Source organism: Pongo pygmaeus, chromosome X, assembly GCF_028885625.2.
Source record: "Pongo pygmaeus isolate AG05252 chromosome X, NHGRI_mPonPyg2-v2.0_pri, whole genome shotgun sequence".
NCBI classification, from domain to species: Eukaryota; Metazoa; Chordata; class Mammalia; order Primates; family Hominidae; genus Pongo; species Pongo pygmaeus.
Window position 1 is genome coordinate 97,182,916 of NC_072396.2, and position 17,641 is coordinate 97,200,556.

At 37.7% G+C, this 17,641-nt stretch overlaps 1 pseudogene; it reads right to left on the minus strand.

Moving 5' to 3' along the window:
- Window positions 1–8,524: 8,524 nt before the first annotated feature.
- On the minus strand, window positions 8,525–9,693 carry LOC129024665 (hsc70-interacting protein-like; annotated as a pseudogene).
- Window positions 9,694–17,641: the final 7,948 nt, after the last annotated feature.

Genomic DNA, 17,641 nt, shown 5'->3' on the forward strand with positions numbered 1-17,641 from the left:
AGTTGCAGGATAAAAAAAACAGCATACAAAAATTAGTAGCATTTCTATATGCCCACAGCAAACAATTTGAAAAAGAAATAAATAAACTAATGCTATTTACAATAGCTACAGATACAATAAAATTTTGAGGTATAATCCTAACAAAAGAAATGAAAGATCTCTATAATTAAAACTGTAAAACACTGATGCAAGAAATTGAAGAGAACCCCCAAAATGGAAAGATATTCAATGTTTGTGGATTGGAAAAATCAATATTGTTAAAATGTTCACAATACCCAAAACAATCTACAAATTCAACACAATCCTCATCAAAATGCCAATGACATTCTTCACAGACATAGAAAAAATAATGTTAAAATTTATATGAAATAACAAAAGAGGTAGAATAGCCAAAGCCACCATGAGAAACCAAACAAAATGGGAGAAAACACATTACCTGACTTCAAATTATATTACAGAGCTATAGTTACCAAAACAGCATGGTACTAGCATAAAACCAGACACATAGACCAATGGAACAGAATAGAGAATGCAGAAATACATCTATCAATCTACAGTGAACTCATTTTCAACAAAGCTTCCAAAAACATACATCGTGGAAAGGACTGTCTCTTCAATAGGTAATGCTGAGAATACTGGATATCCATATGTAGAAGAATGAAACTAGACCCCTAGCACTTACCATATAAAAAATCATATCAAATTGAATTAACAGTGTAATAGTCAGGGTTCTCTAGAGGGACAGAATTAATAGGATATATATATATATATATGTACTACTTTGCATTCTTCAATCCAATCAAGTTAACATTATATATATATATATATATATATATATATATATATATGGGAGTTTATTAGGTGTTTATTAGGAGAATTGACTCACACAATCACAAGGTGAAGGCCCACAATATGCCATCTGCAAGTTGAGGAACAAGAAAGACAGTAGTGGATCAGTCTGAGTCCCAAAACTTCAAAAGTAGGGAAGCTTACAGTGCAGCCTTCTGTCTGTGGCTGAAGGCCTGAGAGCCCCTGGCAAACCACTAGTGTAACTCCAAGATCCCAAAAGCCTAAGAACTTGGAGTGTGATGTTTGAGGGCACAAAGCATCCAGCACAGGAGAAAGATGAAGGCTGGAAGACTCAGCAAGTCTAGTTCTTGCACCTTCTTCTGCCTGCTTTATTCTAGCCATGCTGGCAGCTGATTAGATTGTGCCTACCCAGATTGAGGGTGGGTCTGCCTCTCCCAGTCCACTGACTCAAATGGTAATCTCCTTTGACAACACCCTCACAGACACACTCAGGAACACTACTTTGCATTCTTCAATCCTATCAAGTTAACATTCAATATTAACCATCACAAACAGCTTAACTCTAAAAACTCAAACTATAAATCTATTTTAAAAATTGAGGAAATTCTCCAGAATACTGGACTGGGAAAATGTTTCTTGAATAACACCACACAAGCACAGGCAACCAAAGCAAAAATGGACAAACAGGATCACATCAAGTTAAAAAGTTTCTGCACAGCAAAGGAAACAATAAACAAAGTTTAGATAGCTCATAGAATGGAAGAAAATATTTGCAAACTACCTACCTGACAAGGGATTAATAACTATAATATGTAAGGAACTTGAACAACTCTATAGGAAAAAATCTAATCGTGATTAAAAATGGGCAAAATATTTGAATAGATGTTTTTCAAAATAAGACATAAAATGGCAAACATCAACATCATTGATCAACAGAGAAATGCAAATCAAAACTACAATATCATCTCACCCCAGTCAAAATGGCTTATATTCAATAGAGAGGTAATAACAAATGCTGGTGAGGATGTGGAGAAAGGGGAAACCTGGTGGTTGGTACACTGTTGGTGGGAATGTGAATTAGTACAGCCACCATGTAGAACATTTCAGGGTTCCTCATAAAACTAAAAATAGAACTACCATATGATCTCGCAATCCCACTGCTAAGTATATATCCCAAAAATGGACATCAGCATATCAAAGAGATCTCTGTACTCCCATGTTTATTGTAGCACTATTCACAGTTAGCAGAATTTTGAATCCACCTAAGTGTTTATCAACAAATGAATGGATGACAAAAAAGTGGCACATATACAAAATGGAGTACTCTTCAGCCATAGAAAAAATAAGATTCTGTTATTTGCAACAACATTTATGAAAGTGGAAGGCAGACACGTTAAGTGAAATAAGTGAGGCATAGAAAGACAAACTTTTCATGCTCTTATTCATTTGTGGGAGATAAAAATGGAAACAATTGAACTCTTGGAGATAGTGGAATAATGGTTACCAGAGGCTGAGAAGTGGGAGGAAAGTGGGGTTGGTTAACAGGTATGAAAATATATTTAGATCGAATCAATAAGATCTAGCAGTTGATAACATAACAGGGTAACTAGTCAACAATACTTTATTGCATATTTTAAAGTAACTATAAGAGTATAATTGGAATGTTTGTAACACAAATAAATGATGAATGCTTGAGATGATAAATTCTCCACTTACTCTGATGCAATTATTATGCATTGAATGTCTGCATCAAAATATCTCATGTACCCCATAAATATATACACCTAATATGTGCTCATAATAATTAAAAATTATTTAAATTTAAAAATATATACCTCAAATGGAGATGGCACCAGAGCAAATATGGTAAAGGCTTATACAATAAATACCCACATTAGAATGTCTGAAGAATGGGCCCAGGAGTATACAGTTTGTAAAAGTACCTTAATTTGATTCTAACTGGCACCTCCGGCTAATAAAACGTGCTCAGATCACATCTTTGATACTCTAATACGTAGCACAATAATTTGTTTTGTGACATGCTTTGGCATCATTTGACCAAAGTTCTATGGCCATATCTGCAATGACTTTAAAAATATATAACTATTCATATAAGAAATTGATTATGTCAAAGTTTGCCAAACAACTTCAGATGAGAGAATAATAGGTATTTTGTATAAGAAATGTTTTTTGCCTTTCTTGCCATATGACTTGCTTGCTCTCCCTTTGCCTTCTGCCGTGATTATAAGCTCTTTAAGACGCCCACCAGAAGCAGACACCAGCACTATGCTTCTTGTGCAGTCTACAGAACTGTGTCAACATGATCGGATTAAGGAATACCTAGAGAGGTGGTAAAATGTTACTGCTGGGTGAGTTTGTGAGAGAGTTTCCAGATGAGACTGCCATAGCTGGGACTCTTCTTCTCCTTCCCTTGGACATCAGAACTCCAGGCTCTCTGGGCTTTCTACTCCAGAACGTAAACCAGGGGCCACCCAGTTTTCCAGGCCTTTGGTCTTGTACTGAGAATTACACCAACAGCTTTTCTGATTCTGAGGTTTTCACATTTGGACAGAGTCATGCTATTAGCATCCCAGGGTCTCCAGCTTGCAAACAGCCTACTGTAGGACTTCTCAGCCTCCATAATTACATGAGTCAATTCTACTAATAAATCTCTCATCGGCTGGGCGTGGTAGCTCACGCCTGTAATCCCAGCACTTTGGGAGGCTGAGGCGGGTGGATCACGTGGTCAGGAGATCGAGACCATCCTGGCTAACATGGTGAAACCCCATCTCTACTAAAAAAAAAATACAAAAAATTAGCTGGGCATGGTGGCGGGCATCTGTAGTCCCAGCTACTCGGGAGGCTGAGGCAGGAGAATGGCATGAACCCGGGAGGCGGAGCTTGCAGTGAGCAGAGACGGCACCACTGTACCTCAGGCTGGGCAGCAGAGTGAGACTCCATCTCAAAATAAATAAATAAATAAATAAATAAAATAAATCTATCTATCTGTCTGTCTATCTATCTATCTATCTATCTATCTCTCTATCTATCTATCTATCATCTGTCGATCCTATTGGTTCTGTCTCTCTGGAGAACCCTTAACATAGACATCAAAAGCCTAGCTTACCTCGCAGGCAGAATCTTCGGAATAAAAGGAAGTAAGGGGAGGGACTATGGTAATGCCTCCCCATGTTGTGGAAGACTCACCTTGGGAATAGAAGGAAAACTCCTTTGGAGGGACAAAAATCTTGTGGACCTTTTATCCAAAGAGTTTTAGAAATCAATTTGGTTACCTAAACAGAATGTATTATTATCTAGAGCAATTAAATGAAATGTCTACATGTCTATCAAAAGAACACCCAAAATAAATTTGAGACCAATGAAAAAAAGACCTTTTTTGTTGAAATCCTAATAATATGAGGTTCAATTTTTAAGGATTAAAAGATATGTTACTATAAAAAGTCAGTGAAGACTAACAAATTAAGACATCACCATAAAAATAATAATAAGCAACTACTATTGTTATTTCTATCACTTAAATAGTGTTTACTGTGTATAGGCACCATTTGCAGTATTATACATATATTAACTAATTTAGTCCTCATATTAACTTTATTAGGCAGGTGTTATTATTGTTTCTATTTGGAAAATGAAGAAACAATTGTAGACAAAGATTAAGTAACTTGTCCAAAGTCACACAACCAATGGTGGTGTAGCTGGGATTCAAATCCAAATATTTCATCTCCAGAGTCTATACCCTTAGCCAGCACATTAAATATAAACTATGCCTAGTTTTTAAAAATATTGAAAAAAAATTACAGTAGAAACTGGACAAGAGTAAAGGAGAATATTGTATTTTAAGAGAACATGTAACTTAAAGAATACAAGGAGAAAAGTTGAAAAGAAAAATGAAAGGAACAGAAATTATAAAAGCAATTCAACACATATTTTGGAAGTACAGTCATGCATTGCTTAATGTCAGGGATGTGTTTTGATAATTGTGCCTTTAGGCAATTTTGTCATTGTGTGAACACCATAGAGCATACTTACACAAGTCTATGTGATATAGCCTACTACACATACAGGCTATAAGGTATAGCTTTTGCTCCTAGGCTACAAACCTGTGCAGCATGTTCCAGTACTGAGTATTGTAGGTAATTGTAACACAATGGTAAATATTTATATATCTAAACATATCTAAACACAGAAAAGTTACAGTAAAAATACAGTATTATAATCTTATTGGACCACTGTTTATATATGTGTTACCTTGTTACCTGAAATAATGTAATGTGGGGTGACTATATTATGTATGAACCTGCAAGTGTTCTAACTGCAAAGGACAATTCAATGAAAAATAGACAAGGAAAGCATGGAGGTACCAGAAATTATGGAATAGAGCTGAATTTTCTGATTGTGTCGAGTTTTCTTTGGATTATAAAAGATTATTCTTTCACTTCAAAGCACTTCACCCTTCAGCACCTAAGAGTGAAGCCCTTTAATACGAATCTACGCCACCTTGAATAAGAATATTTTTCAGACTGTCTGTAGAAAGAGGGCATGGCTCTGAATTCAGCAACTATGCACAGCTGAACTGAAGGAATGTTTAGTAGCTCTATCTCAGAATTCATTCTCATTACTGGCAAATATCTTTTCATGCTTGTTGTGTTTCTCTAACTAGATAGAGTTGCTCACTAATACTGATGACTTTGTTTTCTACTTATTTTCTTATCTATTTCCAATAATTGATTCTAGAATTCAGATTATTTTATACATCTAAGGGAAAAGAATAGTGTCATAAAAGACTCAGGTGATCTTTGCATATTTTATTTCTCCCAGTTACTAAGTGATATATGGTATGACTTTTAAAATAAAAAACATATTAGTGATAACAGCTTACTATTGTTTACAACTAACCCTAAATGGTTAAGGAAAACGTGTGGCATATTTAGCAAGAAGTTAGAATATACTGCCTGTTTCTGAGAGGAGCAGCTGCACGAAATGTTGATGCAATTCCCAGTATTGCAATGTAGGTAAATATCAGAGTACATTTCTGTACAAATCTAATTAATTCTAGATTTGTTTTTTAAATTGAGAAAATAAATTGAAACCCCAGGTCAAAAAATGGATTCAACCAAAAGACAATAAAATTCATGTAGTATAGTGACTTTAATTGTTTATGGGAGTTCAGTTCAGACCCAATTTAATCTTCGAAACTTTAAGGATTGACCCTTATTTTTAATAGAAAAATTATATCTCTCTAATGAAAGGTGAAAATTGTGATTTGTGTAATTTATTTATTATGTTATTTCATAACTGTGCATGAGCAATTGCTATTATATAATTATGCAATTTATGATTTTAAAAATAATTTATATATGTGTTTTTTCACTTACAGAGACCCTCTTCTGATGAATGAGAGGGAGGCAGTCTTTCATTTACATGCAACAAAAAAGGAATAGATATAGCCCATAAAAAAACAAAAAACTTCACAACCTAATCAGTTTCCTTTATCTTGAGTCACAGCTTCTTCTTGTCTAATTAACTACACTTTTGTTAGAGACAATGATACACGTGAATTATCATGTTTCCTCCATACAATTCCTCTTCTGTGTGTGTGGGGTGTGTGTGTGTGTGTGTGTGTGTGTGTAATTTCGTTCATCTCTCTGATTTCTGAATTTCTGTAGTTCTATCCACCTATTTGAACAAATGTGGCAATTATTGCATTTTAATTAGGATTAATTATGAGTCTAATATTTTCATACCCACTTTTCCTGCCATAAAATGCTCATGCAAACCCCAGGATTTTCAACTTTCCAAGGGAAATAGACTTCATTATATTTTATTATTAAACTTTAAGTAAATTGTAGAAACTGAATTTAGCAAACAAGTACAATTCATGCAAACATTCCAAAATGTTTGTTTTTGTCTTTGTAACATACAACTATTTCAAACCCACTATCCAAACTGATTGTGAAAAAGAGCCAGCTACAGAGAAGTGTTACAGACATTGGGTCAAAGAAACAACCTTCCTTATTTTCATGTAACAGAGAATGAGGTCTATATTGCAAAATACATGTGTCTTACTTATAATTCATGTGTTAAGTGGTATTAAGAAAGCTAGAGTTGTTTAATTTAATAGCATATAACTGCACATTAAACAGACATAGGTGAAATTATAGGTTTATCTACTAGTTGTCTTTCTCTCTCAGTTCTACAGAAATACAGCCTTTGGTTACATTTTGTCACTGTGGTCTGTTTATCTCCTTTTCTGTTATAAAATAGACTTCTGTGTATGGGTTCCCATCATGCTATATTCAAACAGCCCATGGGATACTTTAGGGAGAATGGTGATAAGTTATTCTATTGACAGAGTGGTTGAGGCCTTCCATTGAGTTCTTACAGATCTGTGTTATATTCATGTTGGCATGAGCCTGAGGAAGAGAATTCTGAATAATGTGAAAAGTCAGCACCTGGGAGGGATGCTCGGGGTTCTAAGAGAAACAAATATAGTGTCTGACATCTTTACCCAAACTGTAACACTAGAGAATTAGTAGGTAGGATCTAAAATGAATGAAGGTGTGTATTTCAATGGTCTTTGAGAGTGTGGTCTACATATTTCAACGTGTGATTGTATTGGTCTGTTCTCACAGTGTTATAAAAAATACCTGATACTGTATAATTTATAATGAAAAGAGATTTAATTGGCTCACGGTTCTGCAAGCTGTATAGGAACCATGATGCTGGCATCTCCTCAGCTTCTAGGGAAGCCTCAGGTAACTTACAATCATGGTGGAAAGCAAAGGGGTGAACATTTCACATAGCCAATGCAGGAGGAAGACAGTGAGCAGGGAGGTGCTACACACTTTTAAACAACTAGATCTCACAAGAACTCACTATCCTGACAACAATACCAAGGGAGATTGTGTTAAACCATTCATGAGAAACCACTCCCATGATCAAATCACCAGGCTCCACCTCCAACATTGGGGATTACAATTTGACATTAGAGTGGAGACACAGATCCAAACCATATCAGTGACAGAACGACATGATCTCAAAATAAAGACTCTCCTACCCATATCTTTGATTAACAAAACCAAGGACTTATTCATGAACAGAGAGGCATAGGACTACTAACTACAAGTTTTGCTCATGCTCAGAATATAATTTTATTGGAATAATTTAAAAGAAAGCCTTAGATATAGATATCTCAAATATTATGTTTATAGACTCTCCACAATCTCTGAGAATGCTGGCATGCAAATCTTCACCCTTGAATATCAAATTTTCATATTCATGGCTATTGAGGATGAATATGTATCGGGGTATTTTGTTTATTTTTTTATTTTTATTTTTTATGTTTGCCTCACAATAATAACTTTTATTTCACTCAAATTAGAGCAATAATCTTCCATACATAAGCATCTTCCCTGCCCAATAATCCAAAGAAAAAAAATCCAAAATGATTAGTAAAGAAAAATATAAGAATTAACAAACCCTTTAAATTTGTTTTAAATATTTTGAAGATTTAAAAAGTGTTTAAAGTTTGTAATTCCTAGTAGGAAAACATTATCTGAATGAACACCCTAATGGCAAACCACTGTAAAATGCTTCAGCTGCATTTGGGGGAGAGGGGTAGGGATTATCTTCAAAGCACCCCAGCTCTCTTGATGAGAAAGTCAGAGGTACATTGGTTTGTATTATTGCGACATCCATAAGGTGATCTAGGTTGCTTTTCCTTCAGCAAGGGCTTTATTTATCAGAAGGACATTATGCTTGACCTCCAAATTTGGCTGACAATTTACTGATGAGATTCATAACCTTTGGGTTGCTCTGGTATTTTGACATATTTGCTGGGTTCTGAGCCACATCCTGGAAAGCCACCATAACTTCTGGATCCTGCATGGCTGCAAGAACCTCTGGATCACTAAGAATTTCATTGAGTCCAGGCATTTCGGCCATTCCAGGCATGCCCCCTCCCATTCCAGGCATTCCTCCAGGAAAATTACCAGGCATTCCCCCAGGAAAGCCACCTGGAAAAGAGCCATACTGAGCTCCTGACTGTCGTCTGGCTTCTTCCTCCCTCTGGGCTCCCTCATGCTCTTCTTGAGCCTTCTTAACTCATTCTATTCTTTCTTTGATCTCTCGCTCTTCACGTTTTCGCTCATACTTTCTCTGATGTTCTGCAGTTTTCTGTGCCCTAGGTTGAACTTCTTTCAGCATTGCACTAGCATCTTCACTATAATCCAATTTACAGGCAAGGGCAAGATCATGGGTTGCTTCTTCCCAGTGGCCTAGAAGTCTGTGTGCTTTCTCCCACCACTTCTAAGGCTGAGCTGAATCAGGATTTATTTCAATGGCTCTGTCACAGTCTCAGATGGCAGCATTTGGCTTCTGTAATTTGACGAAGGCACTGGCCCTCTTGGCATACAAAATGGCCAAGCGAGGATTCAGCTTGATGGCATCTGTGAATAAGTCAGTGGCTTTCTGGAGTTCACCATCATTTAGGGATTCAACAGCAGCCAGTTTTTTATCGTTTGCATGATCCGTCATCTCCTCCGTTATCTCCGCATTTTCATCTCCCATTTCTTGAGGAGCATGAGTGTCTGGTTCAATCGCACCTTCTTTATCAATTTCTAGATCACTTTCCTCACTTGACGGTTCGTCTGCCTTTAGGTCTTCATCCACCTTCTTACTATCAGGTTTTTCTTCCTTGGTATTTTCTTCTGATTTAGCTTTCTTTGTAGCAGGTGGTACTTTACCTCCCATGCTCTCCATCCACTCCCTCAGGAAGTGCATTTCCTCGGTGTGCAGAACGCTCGGATCCTGCTTACACATTTTCACAAAGGCCCAAAGCTCATTCACTTTGTGGGGGTCCATGGTAGTGAGGTGGTGGGTGAAGCAGGGGGCTGCGGCCTGGTTCCAGGCCCAGGCGCTGGCTCAGTGTGACCACGCAGAAGGGCTTGTTTAATGTTAGATAGCTCATAAGGTGCATAGGAAACCTGAGGGAATAAGTTTATAAGTGTCTTAGTTAATTTTCTGTACTTATAAAAAAAACACCTGAAAGTGGGTATTTATAATGAAAGGAATTTATTTCTTATCGTTATGAAGGCTAAATTCGAGGCTGAGGAACCACATCTAATGAGAGCCTTTTTGCTGGTGGAGACAGTCTCGTGATGTCTTGAAGCAGTGCAGTGTAACACATGGCAGAGGAGCAGAGCATGCTTGCGTGCTAACTGAGGTCTTTCTTTTTGTATAAAGCCACCAGTTCTCCTCCCATGATAACCCATTAAGCCATTAACCCACTAACCCATTAATCCATAAATGGATTAACCCATTCATGAGGGCAGAGTCCTCATGATCCAATCACCTCTTAAAGGCCCCACATTTCATTGCTGCCACGTTGAAGATGATTAAGTGAGTTTTGCAGAGGACAATTATTCAAACCTTAGCAAAAGCTAAGACAATAGTTACAATCAACAGATTTTTGCCAAGGAGGAGTAAGTTTGTTTATGTCTGTGGAATAAAAATATGCATGTTGGGATTAGACAAACTCTTCGGAAGCATTGTCTGCATCCTGCTGGTTGTGGAAGCGTTTTCCCGCAAAAAGTTGTTGAGATGCTTGAAGAAGTGGTAGTCAGTTAGCAAGAGGTCAGATGAATATGGTGGATGAAACAAAACTTCGTAGCACAGTTCATTCAACTTTTGAAGCAGTGGTTGTGTGACGTGTGGTTGGTAATTGTCCTGGAGAAGAATTGAACCCTTTCTGTTGACCAATGACAGCTGCAACCATTGCAGTTTTTGGTGTATCTCATCAATTTTCTGAGCATACTTCTCAGACATAATGGTCTTGCTGGCATTCAGAAAGCTATAGTGGATCAGACTGGCAGTAGGCCACCAAACAGTGACCATGACCATTTTTTTTGGTGCAAGTTTGGCTTTGGGAACTGCTTTGGAGCTTCTTCTCAGTCCAACCACTGAGCTGGTCATCATCGGTTGTCTTATAAAATCCGCTTTTCATTGCACATCACAATCTGGTAGAGAAATGATTCATTGTTATTGCCTAGAATAAAAGAAGACGACACTTCAAAATAATAATTTTTAAAAAATCATTTTAATCATTAAATTAAATTAAGTCATTAAATCATTTAAATTTCACTCAGCTCATGAGGCACACACTTATCGAGCCTTTTCACCTTTCCAATTTGCTTCAAATGCTGAATGATAGTAGAATGGTTGACATTGAGTTTTTCAGCAACTTTTCATGTAGTTGTAAGAGGATCAACTTCGATTATTGCTCTCAGTTGGCTGTTGTCAACTTCCAATGGCCGGCCACTATGCTCCTCATCTCCAAGGCTCCCATCTTCTTTGCAAAACTTCCTGGACCACTACTCTACTGTATGTTCATTAGCTGTTCCTGGGCCAAATGCATTGTTGATGTTGCGATTTGTCTCCACTGCCGTACGACCCATTTTGAACTCGAATAAGAAATTGAATGAAAAAATTGTTCATATTTGCTTTTTGTCTAACATCATTTCCATAGTCTAAAATAAAATAAACAGCAAGTAATGTCATTAACAAAAATAATTATAATAATAAAGCGAGTAATGTGCATTAAAATGGTGTATAACATAACCACATTTATTTAAGAATGTGTTCCAATATCAAATGGCAAATTTCAAAATTGCAAAAATTGCAATTACTTTTGCACTCATGTGTTGGGGGTGTGGTGATAAGCTATTCAATTGCCAGGACACAGTTGCTAAGTTTAATGAACCCCAACATTTTCTTCCATTCTTGTTTCACTTGTCTCATGATACAAATTTCAGAGAAAGAGACTCCAAATGACTGAGCTTATCTCTATTGTCCACCTTATTTCTATTTTCATTACAATGCAATAAGAACAAAGCTTGAAAAAAGGATTATTTCTTTTTAATTTCCCAATACTAAGTTTCTATAATTCAGTAAAAGTAAATTAAGTCAGGAAAAATCTAAACACAAAAAATCAAAATCACCAGAATTCTGTTACATTTTTATGCTGATATCATACACTATCCCCTCCAGCAATTTATATCAGACCACTTGATGTGATTTCCCTATTTAGCATCAATACTCTGGAGGAATCAGATTGTAGAAGCATCTCTAAAGTCATCAGAGGTGTCTCAGAGGCCTGAAGAAAAGGAAAAGAACTAGTGCTTGGACTACAGATGCCTCACTCCACTTCCACCAAAGCCTCATCTCTTTCATTTGTTTATTTTAGCAGAGTTCTATTACCAAAAGTGTGTTTGAAAACCACTGATCGAAGGCCCCATATAAATAGTTAATATTATAACTAAATTCCCTTAAATCTGTGTAGTGCTGTCTGATTTCTTATGGAAAATCGGAACTAAAAATTTGGAAAATTTGGCAGCCATCACGTTTGTTTTGTGGTAAACCTCTTTGAATTCCTTTTTTTTTTTTTTTTTCTAGCTATCCTTAACACCAGAAACTATATGCCCATTTACATCAATTCTCATTGCCCACTTCTCTTCCATTCTGTCTCAGGGATCTAATAAAGAAAAATGGGGCTGTTTGTATCTTTAACAGGTAACTAATTGGAAAAATCTTGTAAAAATTAACACTATAAATTTAAAGGTGAACTAAGACAAAAGTAAACCAATTCCTTGTACAGTAAATAAACTTATTTGACCTTCCCTAGACTTTAAAAAATTTGATGAAAAATTACACATATCATCTCATCTCCATCATAAATAACAATTCTGGGGAAGCCACAGACAGTTAAAAATTCTTGTACTACTTACTTTTATGACTAATGTTTTGATCATCCTGTCTGCCTGCTTTGATTGCTTTTTTCAAACCAAAATATATTTTTTCCAAGAAAGCAATTTTCTGAAAAAAACAAAGCTACACAATAATTCTGAAAATATTCCATATTATTTTGATACATTACCTGGCTTTCCAATTTAACTATTTACTATTGTTTCTGATAGAGTGATACAGTTAACCAAGAAACTGTTTCAAAATTTGGAAAAATAAATGTAGTAACCTGATATATACTAACATATAGTTTAAAGAGTTGGCATTATAGGAAGTGCTTTGGTGAAGACGAAGCCTATTCTAAATGGTCCGAACTTGAGAGACAATACTAGAAATCTCCTTTTCTTGTTGGGATCATTAATCTTCTTTTAGCATTAAGGGCTACGTAGTAATGAAATAATTGTTAACAAAGCAAATAAGCAGAACAGTTATTCTCAACACTGAGTTAGGCTTCCCACCAATTAAAAAAAAACAATATCAAGAAGTAAATGAAGGAGGGTAGAGCATAATGTTGGAATAGAAGCTTTCATCATTCTTCCCCCATGCAGGAATACCACATTTTAAAAACTACACACAGAAAAGCACTGTCACAAGAACCAAAATTCATGTGAGCAATCACAGTACCTGGTTGTAACTTCATATCACAGAAAAAAGGCACTGAAGAGGGTAGGAAAGAAAGTCTTGAATCACTGACACTACCCCTCCTCCATCCCCAGCAGAGGCCATCCAGCCATCCAGCACAGAGAGTCTGTGCACTTGAAAGAGGGAGAGTGCAGTGACTGGGGGACTTTACACTGAACTCAGTGCTACCCTATGATAGAATAGAGAAAAGCTGTGCTGGGCTCAGCCAGCACCTGAGCATAGAGGGAGCATTTGGACCTGACCTAGCCAGAAGGGTATCATCTATGCCAGTGGTCAAAACTTGAGTTTGTTGACAAGCCTTAACACTGCAGGCCAAAGTACTCTGGGGTCCTAGGTAAACTTGAGAGACAGTCTAGGACACAAGGGCTGCAATTCCTAAGCAACTTTCTGTGCTGGTCTAGGCTCAGAGCCAGAGGACTAGGGTGGCATGTGACCTAGGGAGACACCAGCTGGCACGATTAAGGGAGGGCTTTGCCACCTGTCCTCCAGCCCCAGGCAGTGCAGCTCACAGCAACAAAATAACTTATCTCTTCTGCTTAAGGAGAAAAGAGCAAAGATTAAAGAGGACTTTGTCTTGCAACTTAGATAGCAGCTCAGCTTCAGCAGAACAGGGCACCAGAGCCATGAGGTCCTACAGTCCAGACAATATTTTCAGACAAATGCTGGGCCAAAAGGAAACTCACTGCCCTGGAAGGAAGGACATAGTCCTGGCAGGATTCATTACCTAATGACTAAAGAGCCCTTGGGCCCTGAATAACCGGCAGTAATTTCAAGGTAGTATGCTGTGGACCTTGGGCTCTGAGATGTGCTGACTATAGGTGTGACTCAGCACATCCCCAGCTGTGTTGGATATGGTGAATGAAAGACTCCTCTTTGAGAAAAGCGTAGGGAAAAGTAAAGACAACTCTGTTTTGCACCTTAGGTACCAGCTCAGCCACAGTGGCCAGAGTAACAGGAAGACACTTGGGGTCCCTGAATGCAGGCCTAGGCTCTTAGGCAGCATTTCTGGACCTGCCCAGGGCCAGAAGGGAGACCACTAACCTGAAAGGTGAGTCCCAGGCCTGGCAGCATTCCTCACAAACTAAATGAAGAGCTATTATAAATAAACTCCATTTGTTTTGGGGAAGATAAGAAGAAAAACAAACAAACAGACAAGAGTCTCTGCATTGTAATCTAGAGAATTCTTCCAAATGTTATCTAAGACCACGAAGACAGTACCTCTACAGGTCTGCAAAAACCACAGTGATATTAGACATCCATGTCCCTGCAGAGGACATGAATACTATGGCTGCATAGTATTCCACGTCGTATATGTGCCACATTTTCTTTATCCAGTCTATCATTGATGGGCATTTGTGTTGGTTCCAAGTCTTTGTAGCAAACATTTAAAACTTGTAACTAATATTAACGAAAATAGTTTGACTATGATGGAGCTCACCTTTTAGTAATAATAAATATTTATTATTTATAATAAAGATGAGAGGTAAAGATAAAGTGATATGGTTGAGATAAAATAATTTTATATAACACAATAAAATACAATATAATACATAACGCTAGGCAGTGACACGTGCTACATGGAAAAACAAAGTGGGGAAAGGGGCTAGTAAAGTGGGAACTATTTTATATAGGGTGGTGACAAAAGGCCTCTCTGAGAAAGTGACATGTAAGCAGAGATTTGAATGAAATGAAGAAGCTTTGATGGTGAAAAATATTACAGGCAAAGGTAATAGCAACAGAAAGTTTCTTTGTTGGAAAAGAACTTGATGTTTTTAAGGGACTATAAGAAGGCCAGCATGAACAACATAAGAGGAAAGTCATGGTAGATAAGATGACATACTCTAGACAGATCATGTAGGACCTTGTTGCTCCTGATACGGGGTGTGGATTTTACTTAGAGTGAGTGGATAGCCATTCAATAATTCAAGAGCCGTAATTTGACCATTTTGTGAGAATCGTTTTGATTACTGTGTGAAAAAAACAGTGTTAATGTGGAGGAGGGGGAGAGAGGAAGAGCAAGATGGCAGAATAGAAGGCTCCATTGATCAGCCCTTCCAGCAAAGACATGGATTTAACAACTACCTACACAAAAAAATGTACCTTTAGAAGAACCAAAAATCAGGTGAGCACTCACAGTACCTGGTTTTAACCTCGTATCATTGAAACAGGAACTGAAGAGGTAGAAAAAAAGTATTTAATTGCCAGAGACACCACTCCCTCTTGCCCCTGTAGCAGCTGCATGGTGCAGAGAACTTCTCTGGGCGCTTAGGGAGAGAGAACACAGCAATTATGAGGCATTGAACTCAGTGCTGTCTTGTTAGAGCAGATACGAAAACTGGACCAAACTCAGCTGATGCCCACCCACAGACAATGCATTTAAACCAGCTCTAGCCAGAAGGGAATCACCCATCCCAGCAGTTGGAACTTGAGTTCTTGCAAAGCACACCACCGTGGGCTGAAGTTCTCCGAGCCTCTTAGTATACTTGAAAAGCAGTCTAAGACACAAGGACTGCAAATCTTGAATGAGTCCTAGGGTTGAACTAGTCCCAGGGACAGAGGACTGGGGAGCCATGTGACCTACTGAGACACCACCTGGGGCAATTAAGGGAGTGCTGGCATCACCTTTCAACCAGGCTGCACAGCATGCATCTCCAAAAGAGACCCTTTCCCTCCCCTTAAAGACAGGAGAGGGAAAAGTGGAGTGGACATTGTCTTGCACCTTGGATAACAGCTCAGCCACACCAGGCTACAGTACCTGTCAGAGCTGTGAGGCACCTGTTTAAGACTAGTTCCCAGATCACAGATCACATAGACACACCCTGGGCCAGAACACAACACATTGTCTTAAAGGAAAGAACCCAGTCCTGACAGCATTGTAAGTCTTCTCTGTCTTTGGAAAGGGAAGGGAAGAGTAGAAAAGACTGCATCTTGTGGTTTGAGTGACAGCTTAGCCACAATACAATAGAACACCAGATAGACTTCTAAGGTCTTTGACTAGTTTCTAACTCTAGGATAAAACCTCTGGACCCACCTGGGGCATGAAAGAACTTGCCAACCTGAAGGGAAAGATACACACCAGGTTGGCTTTGCCACCTGCTTATTGTAGAGCCCCAGGGCCTTAAGTGAACACAGACAGTAGCCAGGGAGTAGTTATAGCAAGGCTTTTGTGAGATCCAGTACTGTGCTGGCTTCAAATCTGACCCAGTGCAGTCACAGAGGTGGTGGCCACAGGGAACTTGTCCTAGATCATCAGGCAGTAGTACCTCTATGAGTCTGCAAGGGCCACAACATTACTGGGCTTTGGCTGTCCCCTAAAGTAGGTACAACTTGGACCACAACACCCAAGTCTTTTCAAATGTCTGAAAAGTCTTCGCAGGAAGAATGGGGAAAGACTATACCAGACAGTGATTACTACAATAAATATCTAACTATTCAATGCCCAGATACAGATGAACATCTAGAAGTATCAAGATAATTCAGGAAAATATGACCTCACCAAATGAACTAAATAATGCTCCAGAAATCATTCCTAGAGAAAGATAGATATATGACCTTTGAGACAGAAAATTCAAAATGCCTGAGTTGAGGATACTAAAAACAGCTCAAGTTAACACAGAAAAGATATTCTGAATTACATCAGATACCTTTAGCAAAGAGATTTAAATAATTCTAAAATTAAAGCAGAAATTCTGAAGCTAAAAAACTTAATTGGCATACTAAAGAATGTATGAGTCTTTCAGTAGCAGAATGGATCAAGCAGAAGAAAGAATTGGTCAGCTTGAAGACAGGGTATTTGAAAATATATAGACAAAGGAGAAAAAAAACAATAAAAAAATGCATGCAGTATCTAGAAAATAGCCTCAGAAGGGCAAATCTAGGAGTTATTAGCCCTAAAGACGATGTAGAGAAAGAGATACGGGAAAAAAGTTCATTCAAAGCGAGAATAACAGAAAACTTTGCAAACTTAGAGAAAAATATCAAGTCAAGTACAAGAAGGTTATAGAACACCAAGCAGATTTAACACAAAGAAGACTACCTCAAGGCATTTAAAAATAAAACTTTAAAGATCAAAGTTCAAGAAAGGATCCTAAAAGTTGTAAGAGAAAATAAACAAACCACACTCAAGGGAGCTTCAATACATCTGGCAGCAGACTTTTTAGTAGAAATCTTACAGGACAGGAGAGAGTGGCATGACATATTCAGTGTGCTGAAAGAAAAATCTTTTAACCTAGAATAATATATCTGGCAAAAATATCCTCCAAATGTGTAGGAGAAATAAAGACATTCACAGACAAACAAAAGCTGAGAGCTTTTATAAACACCAGCCCTGTCCTACAAGAATAATTTTGAAAACTATACAAATACATGC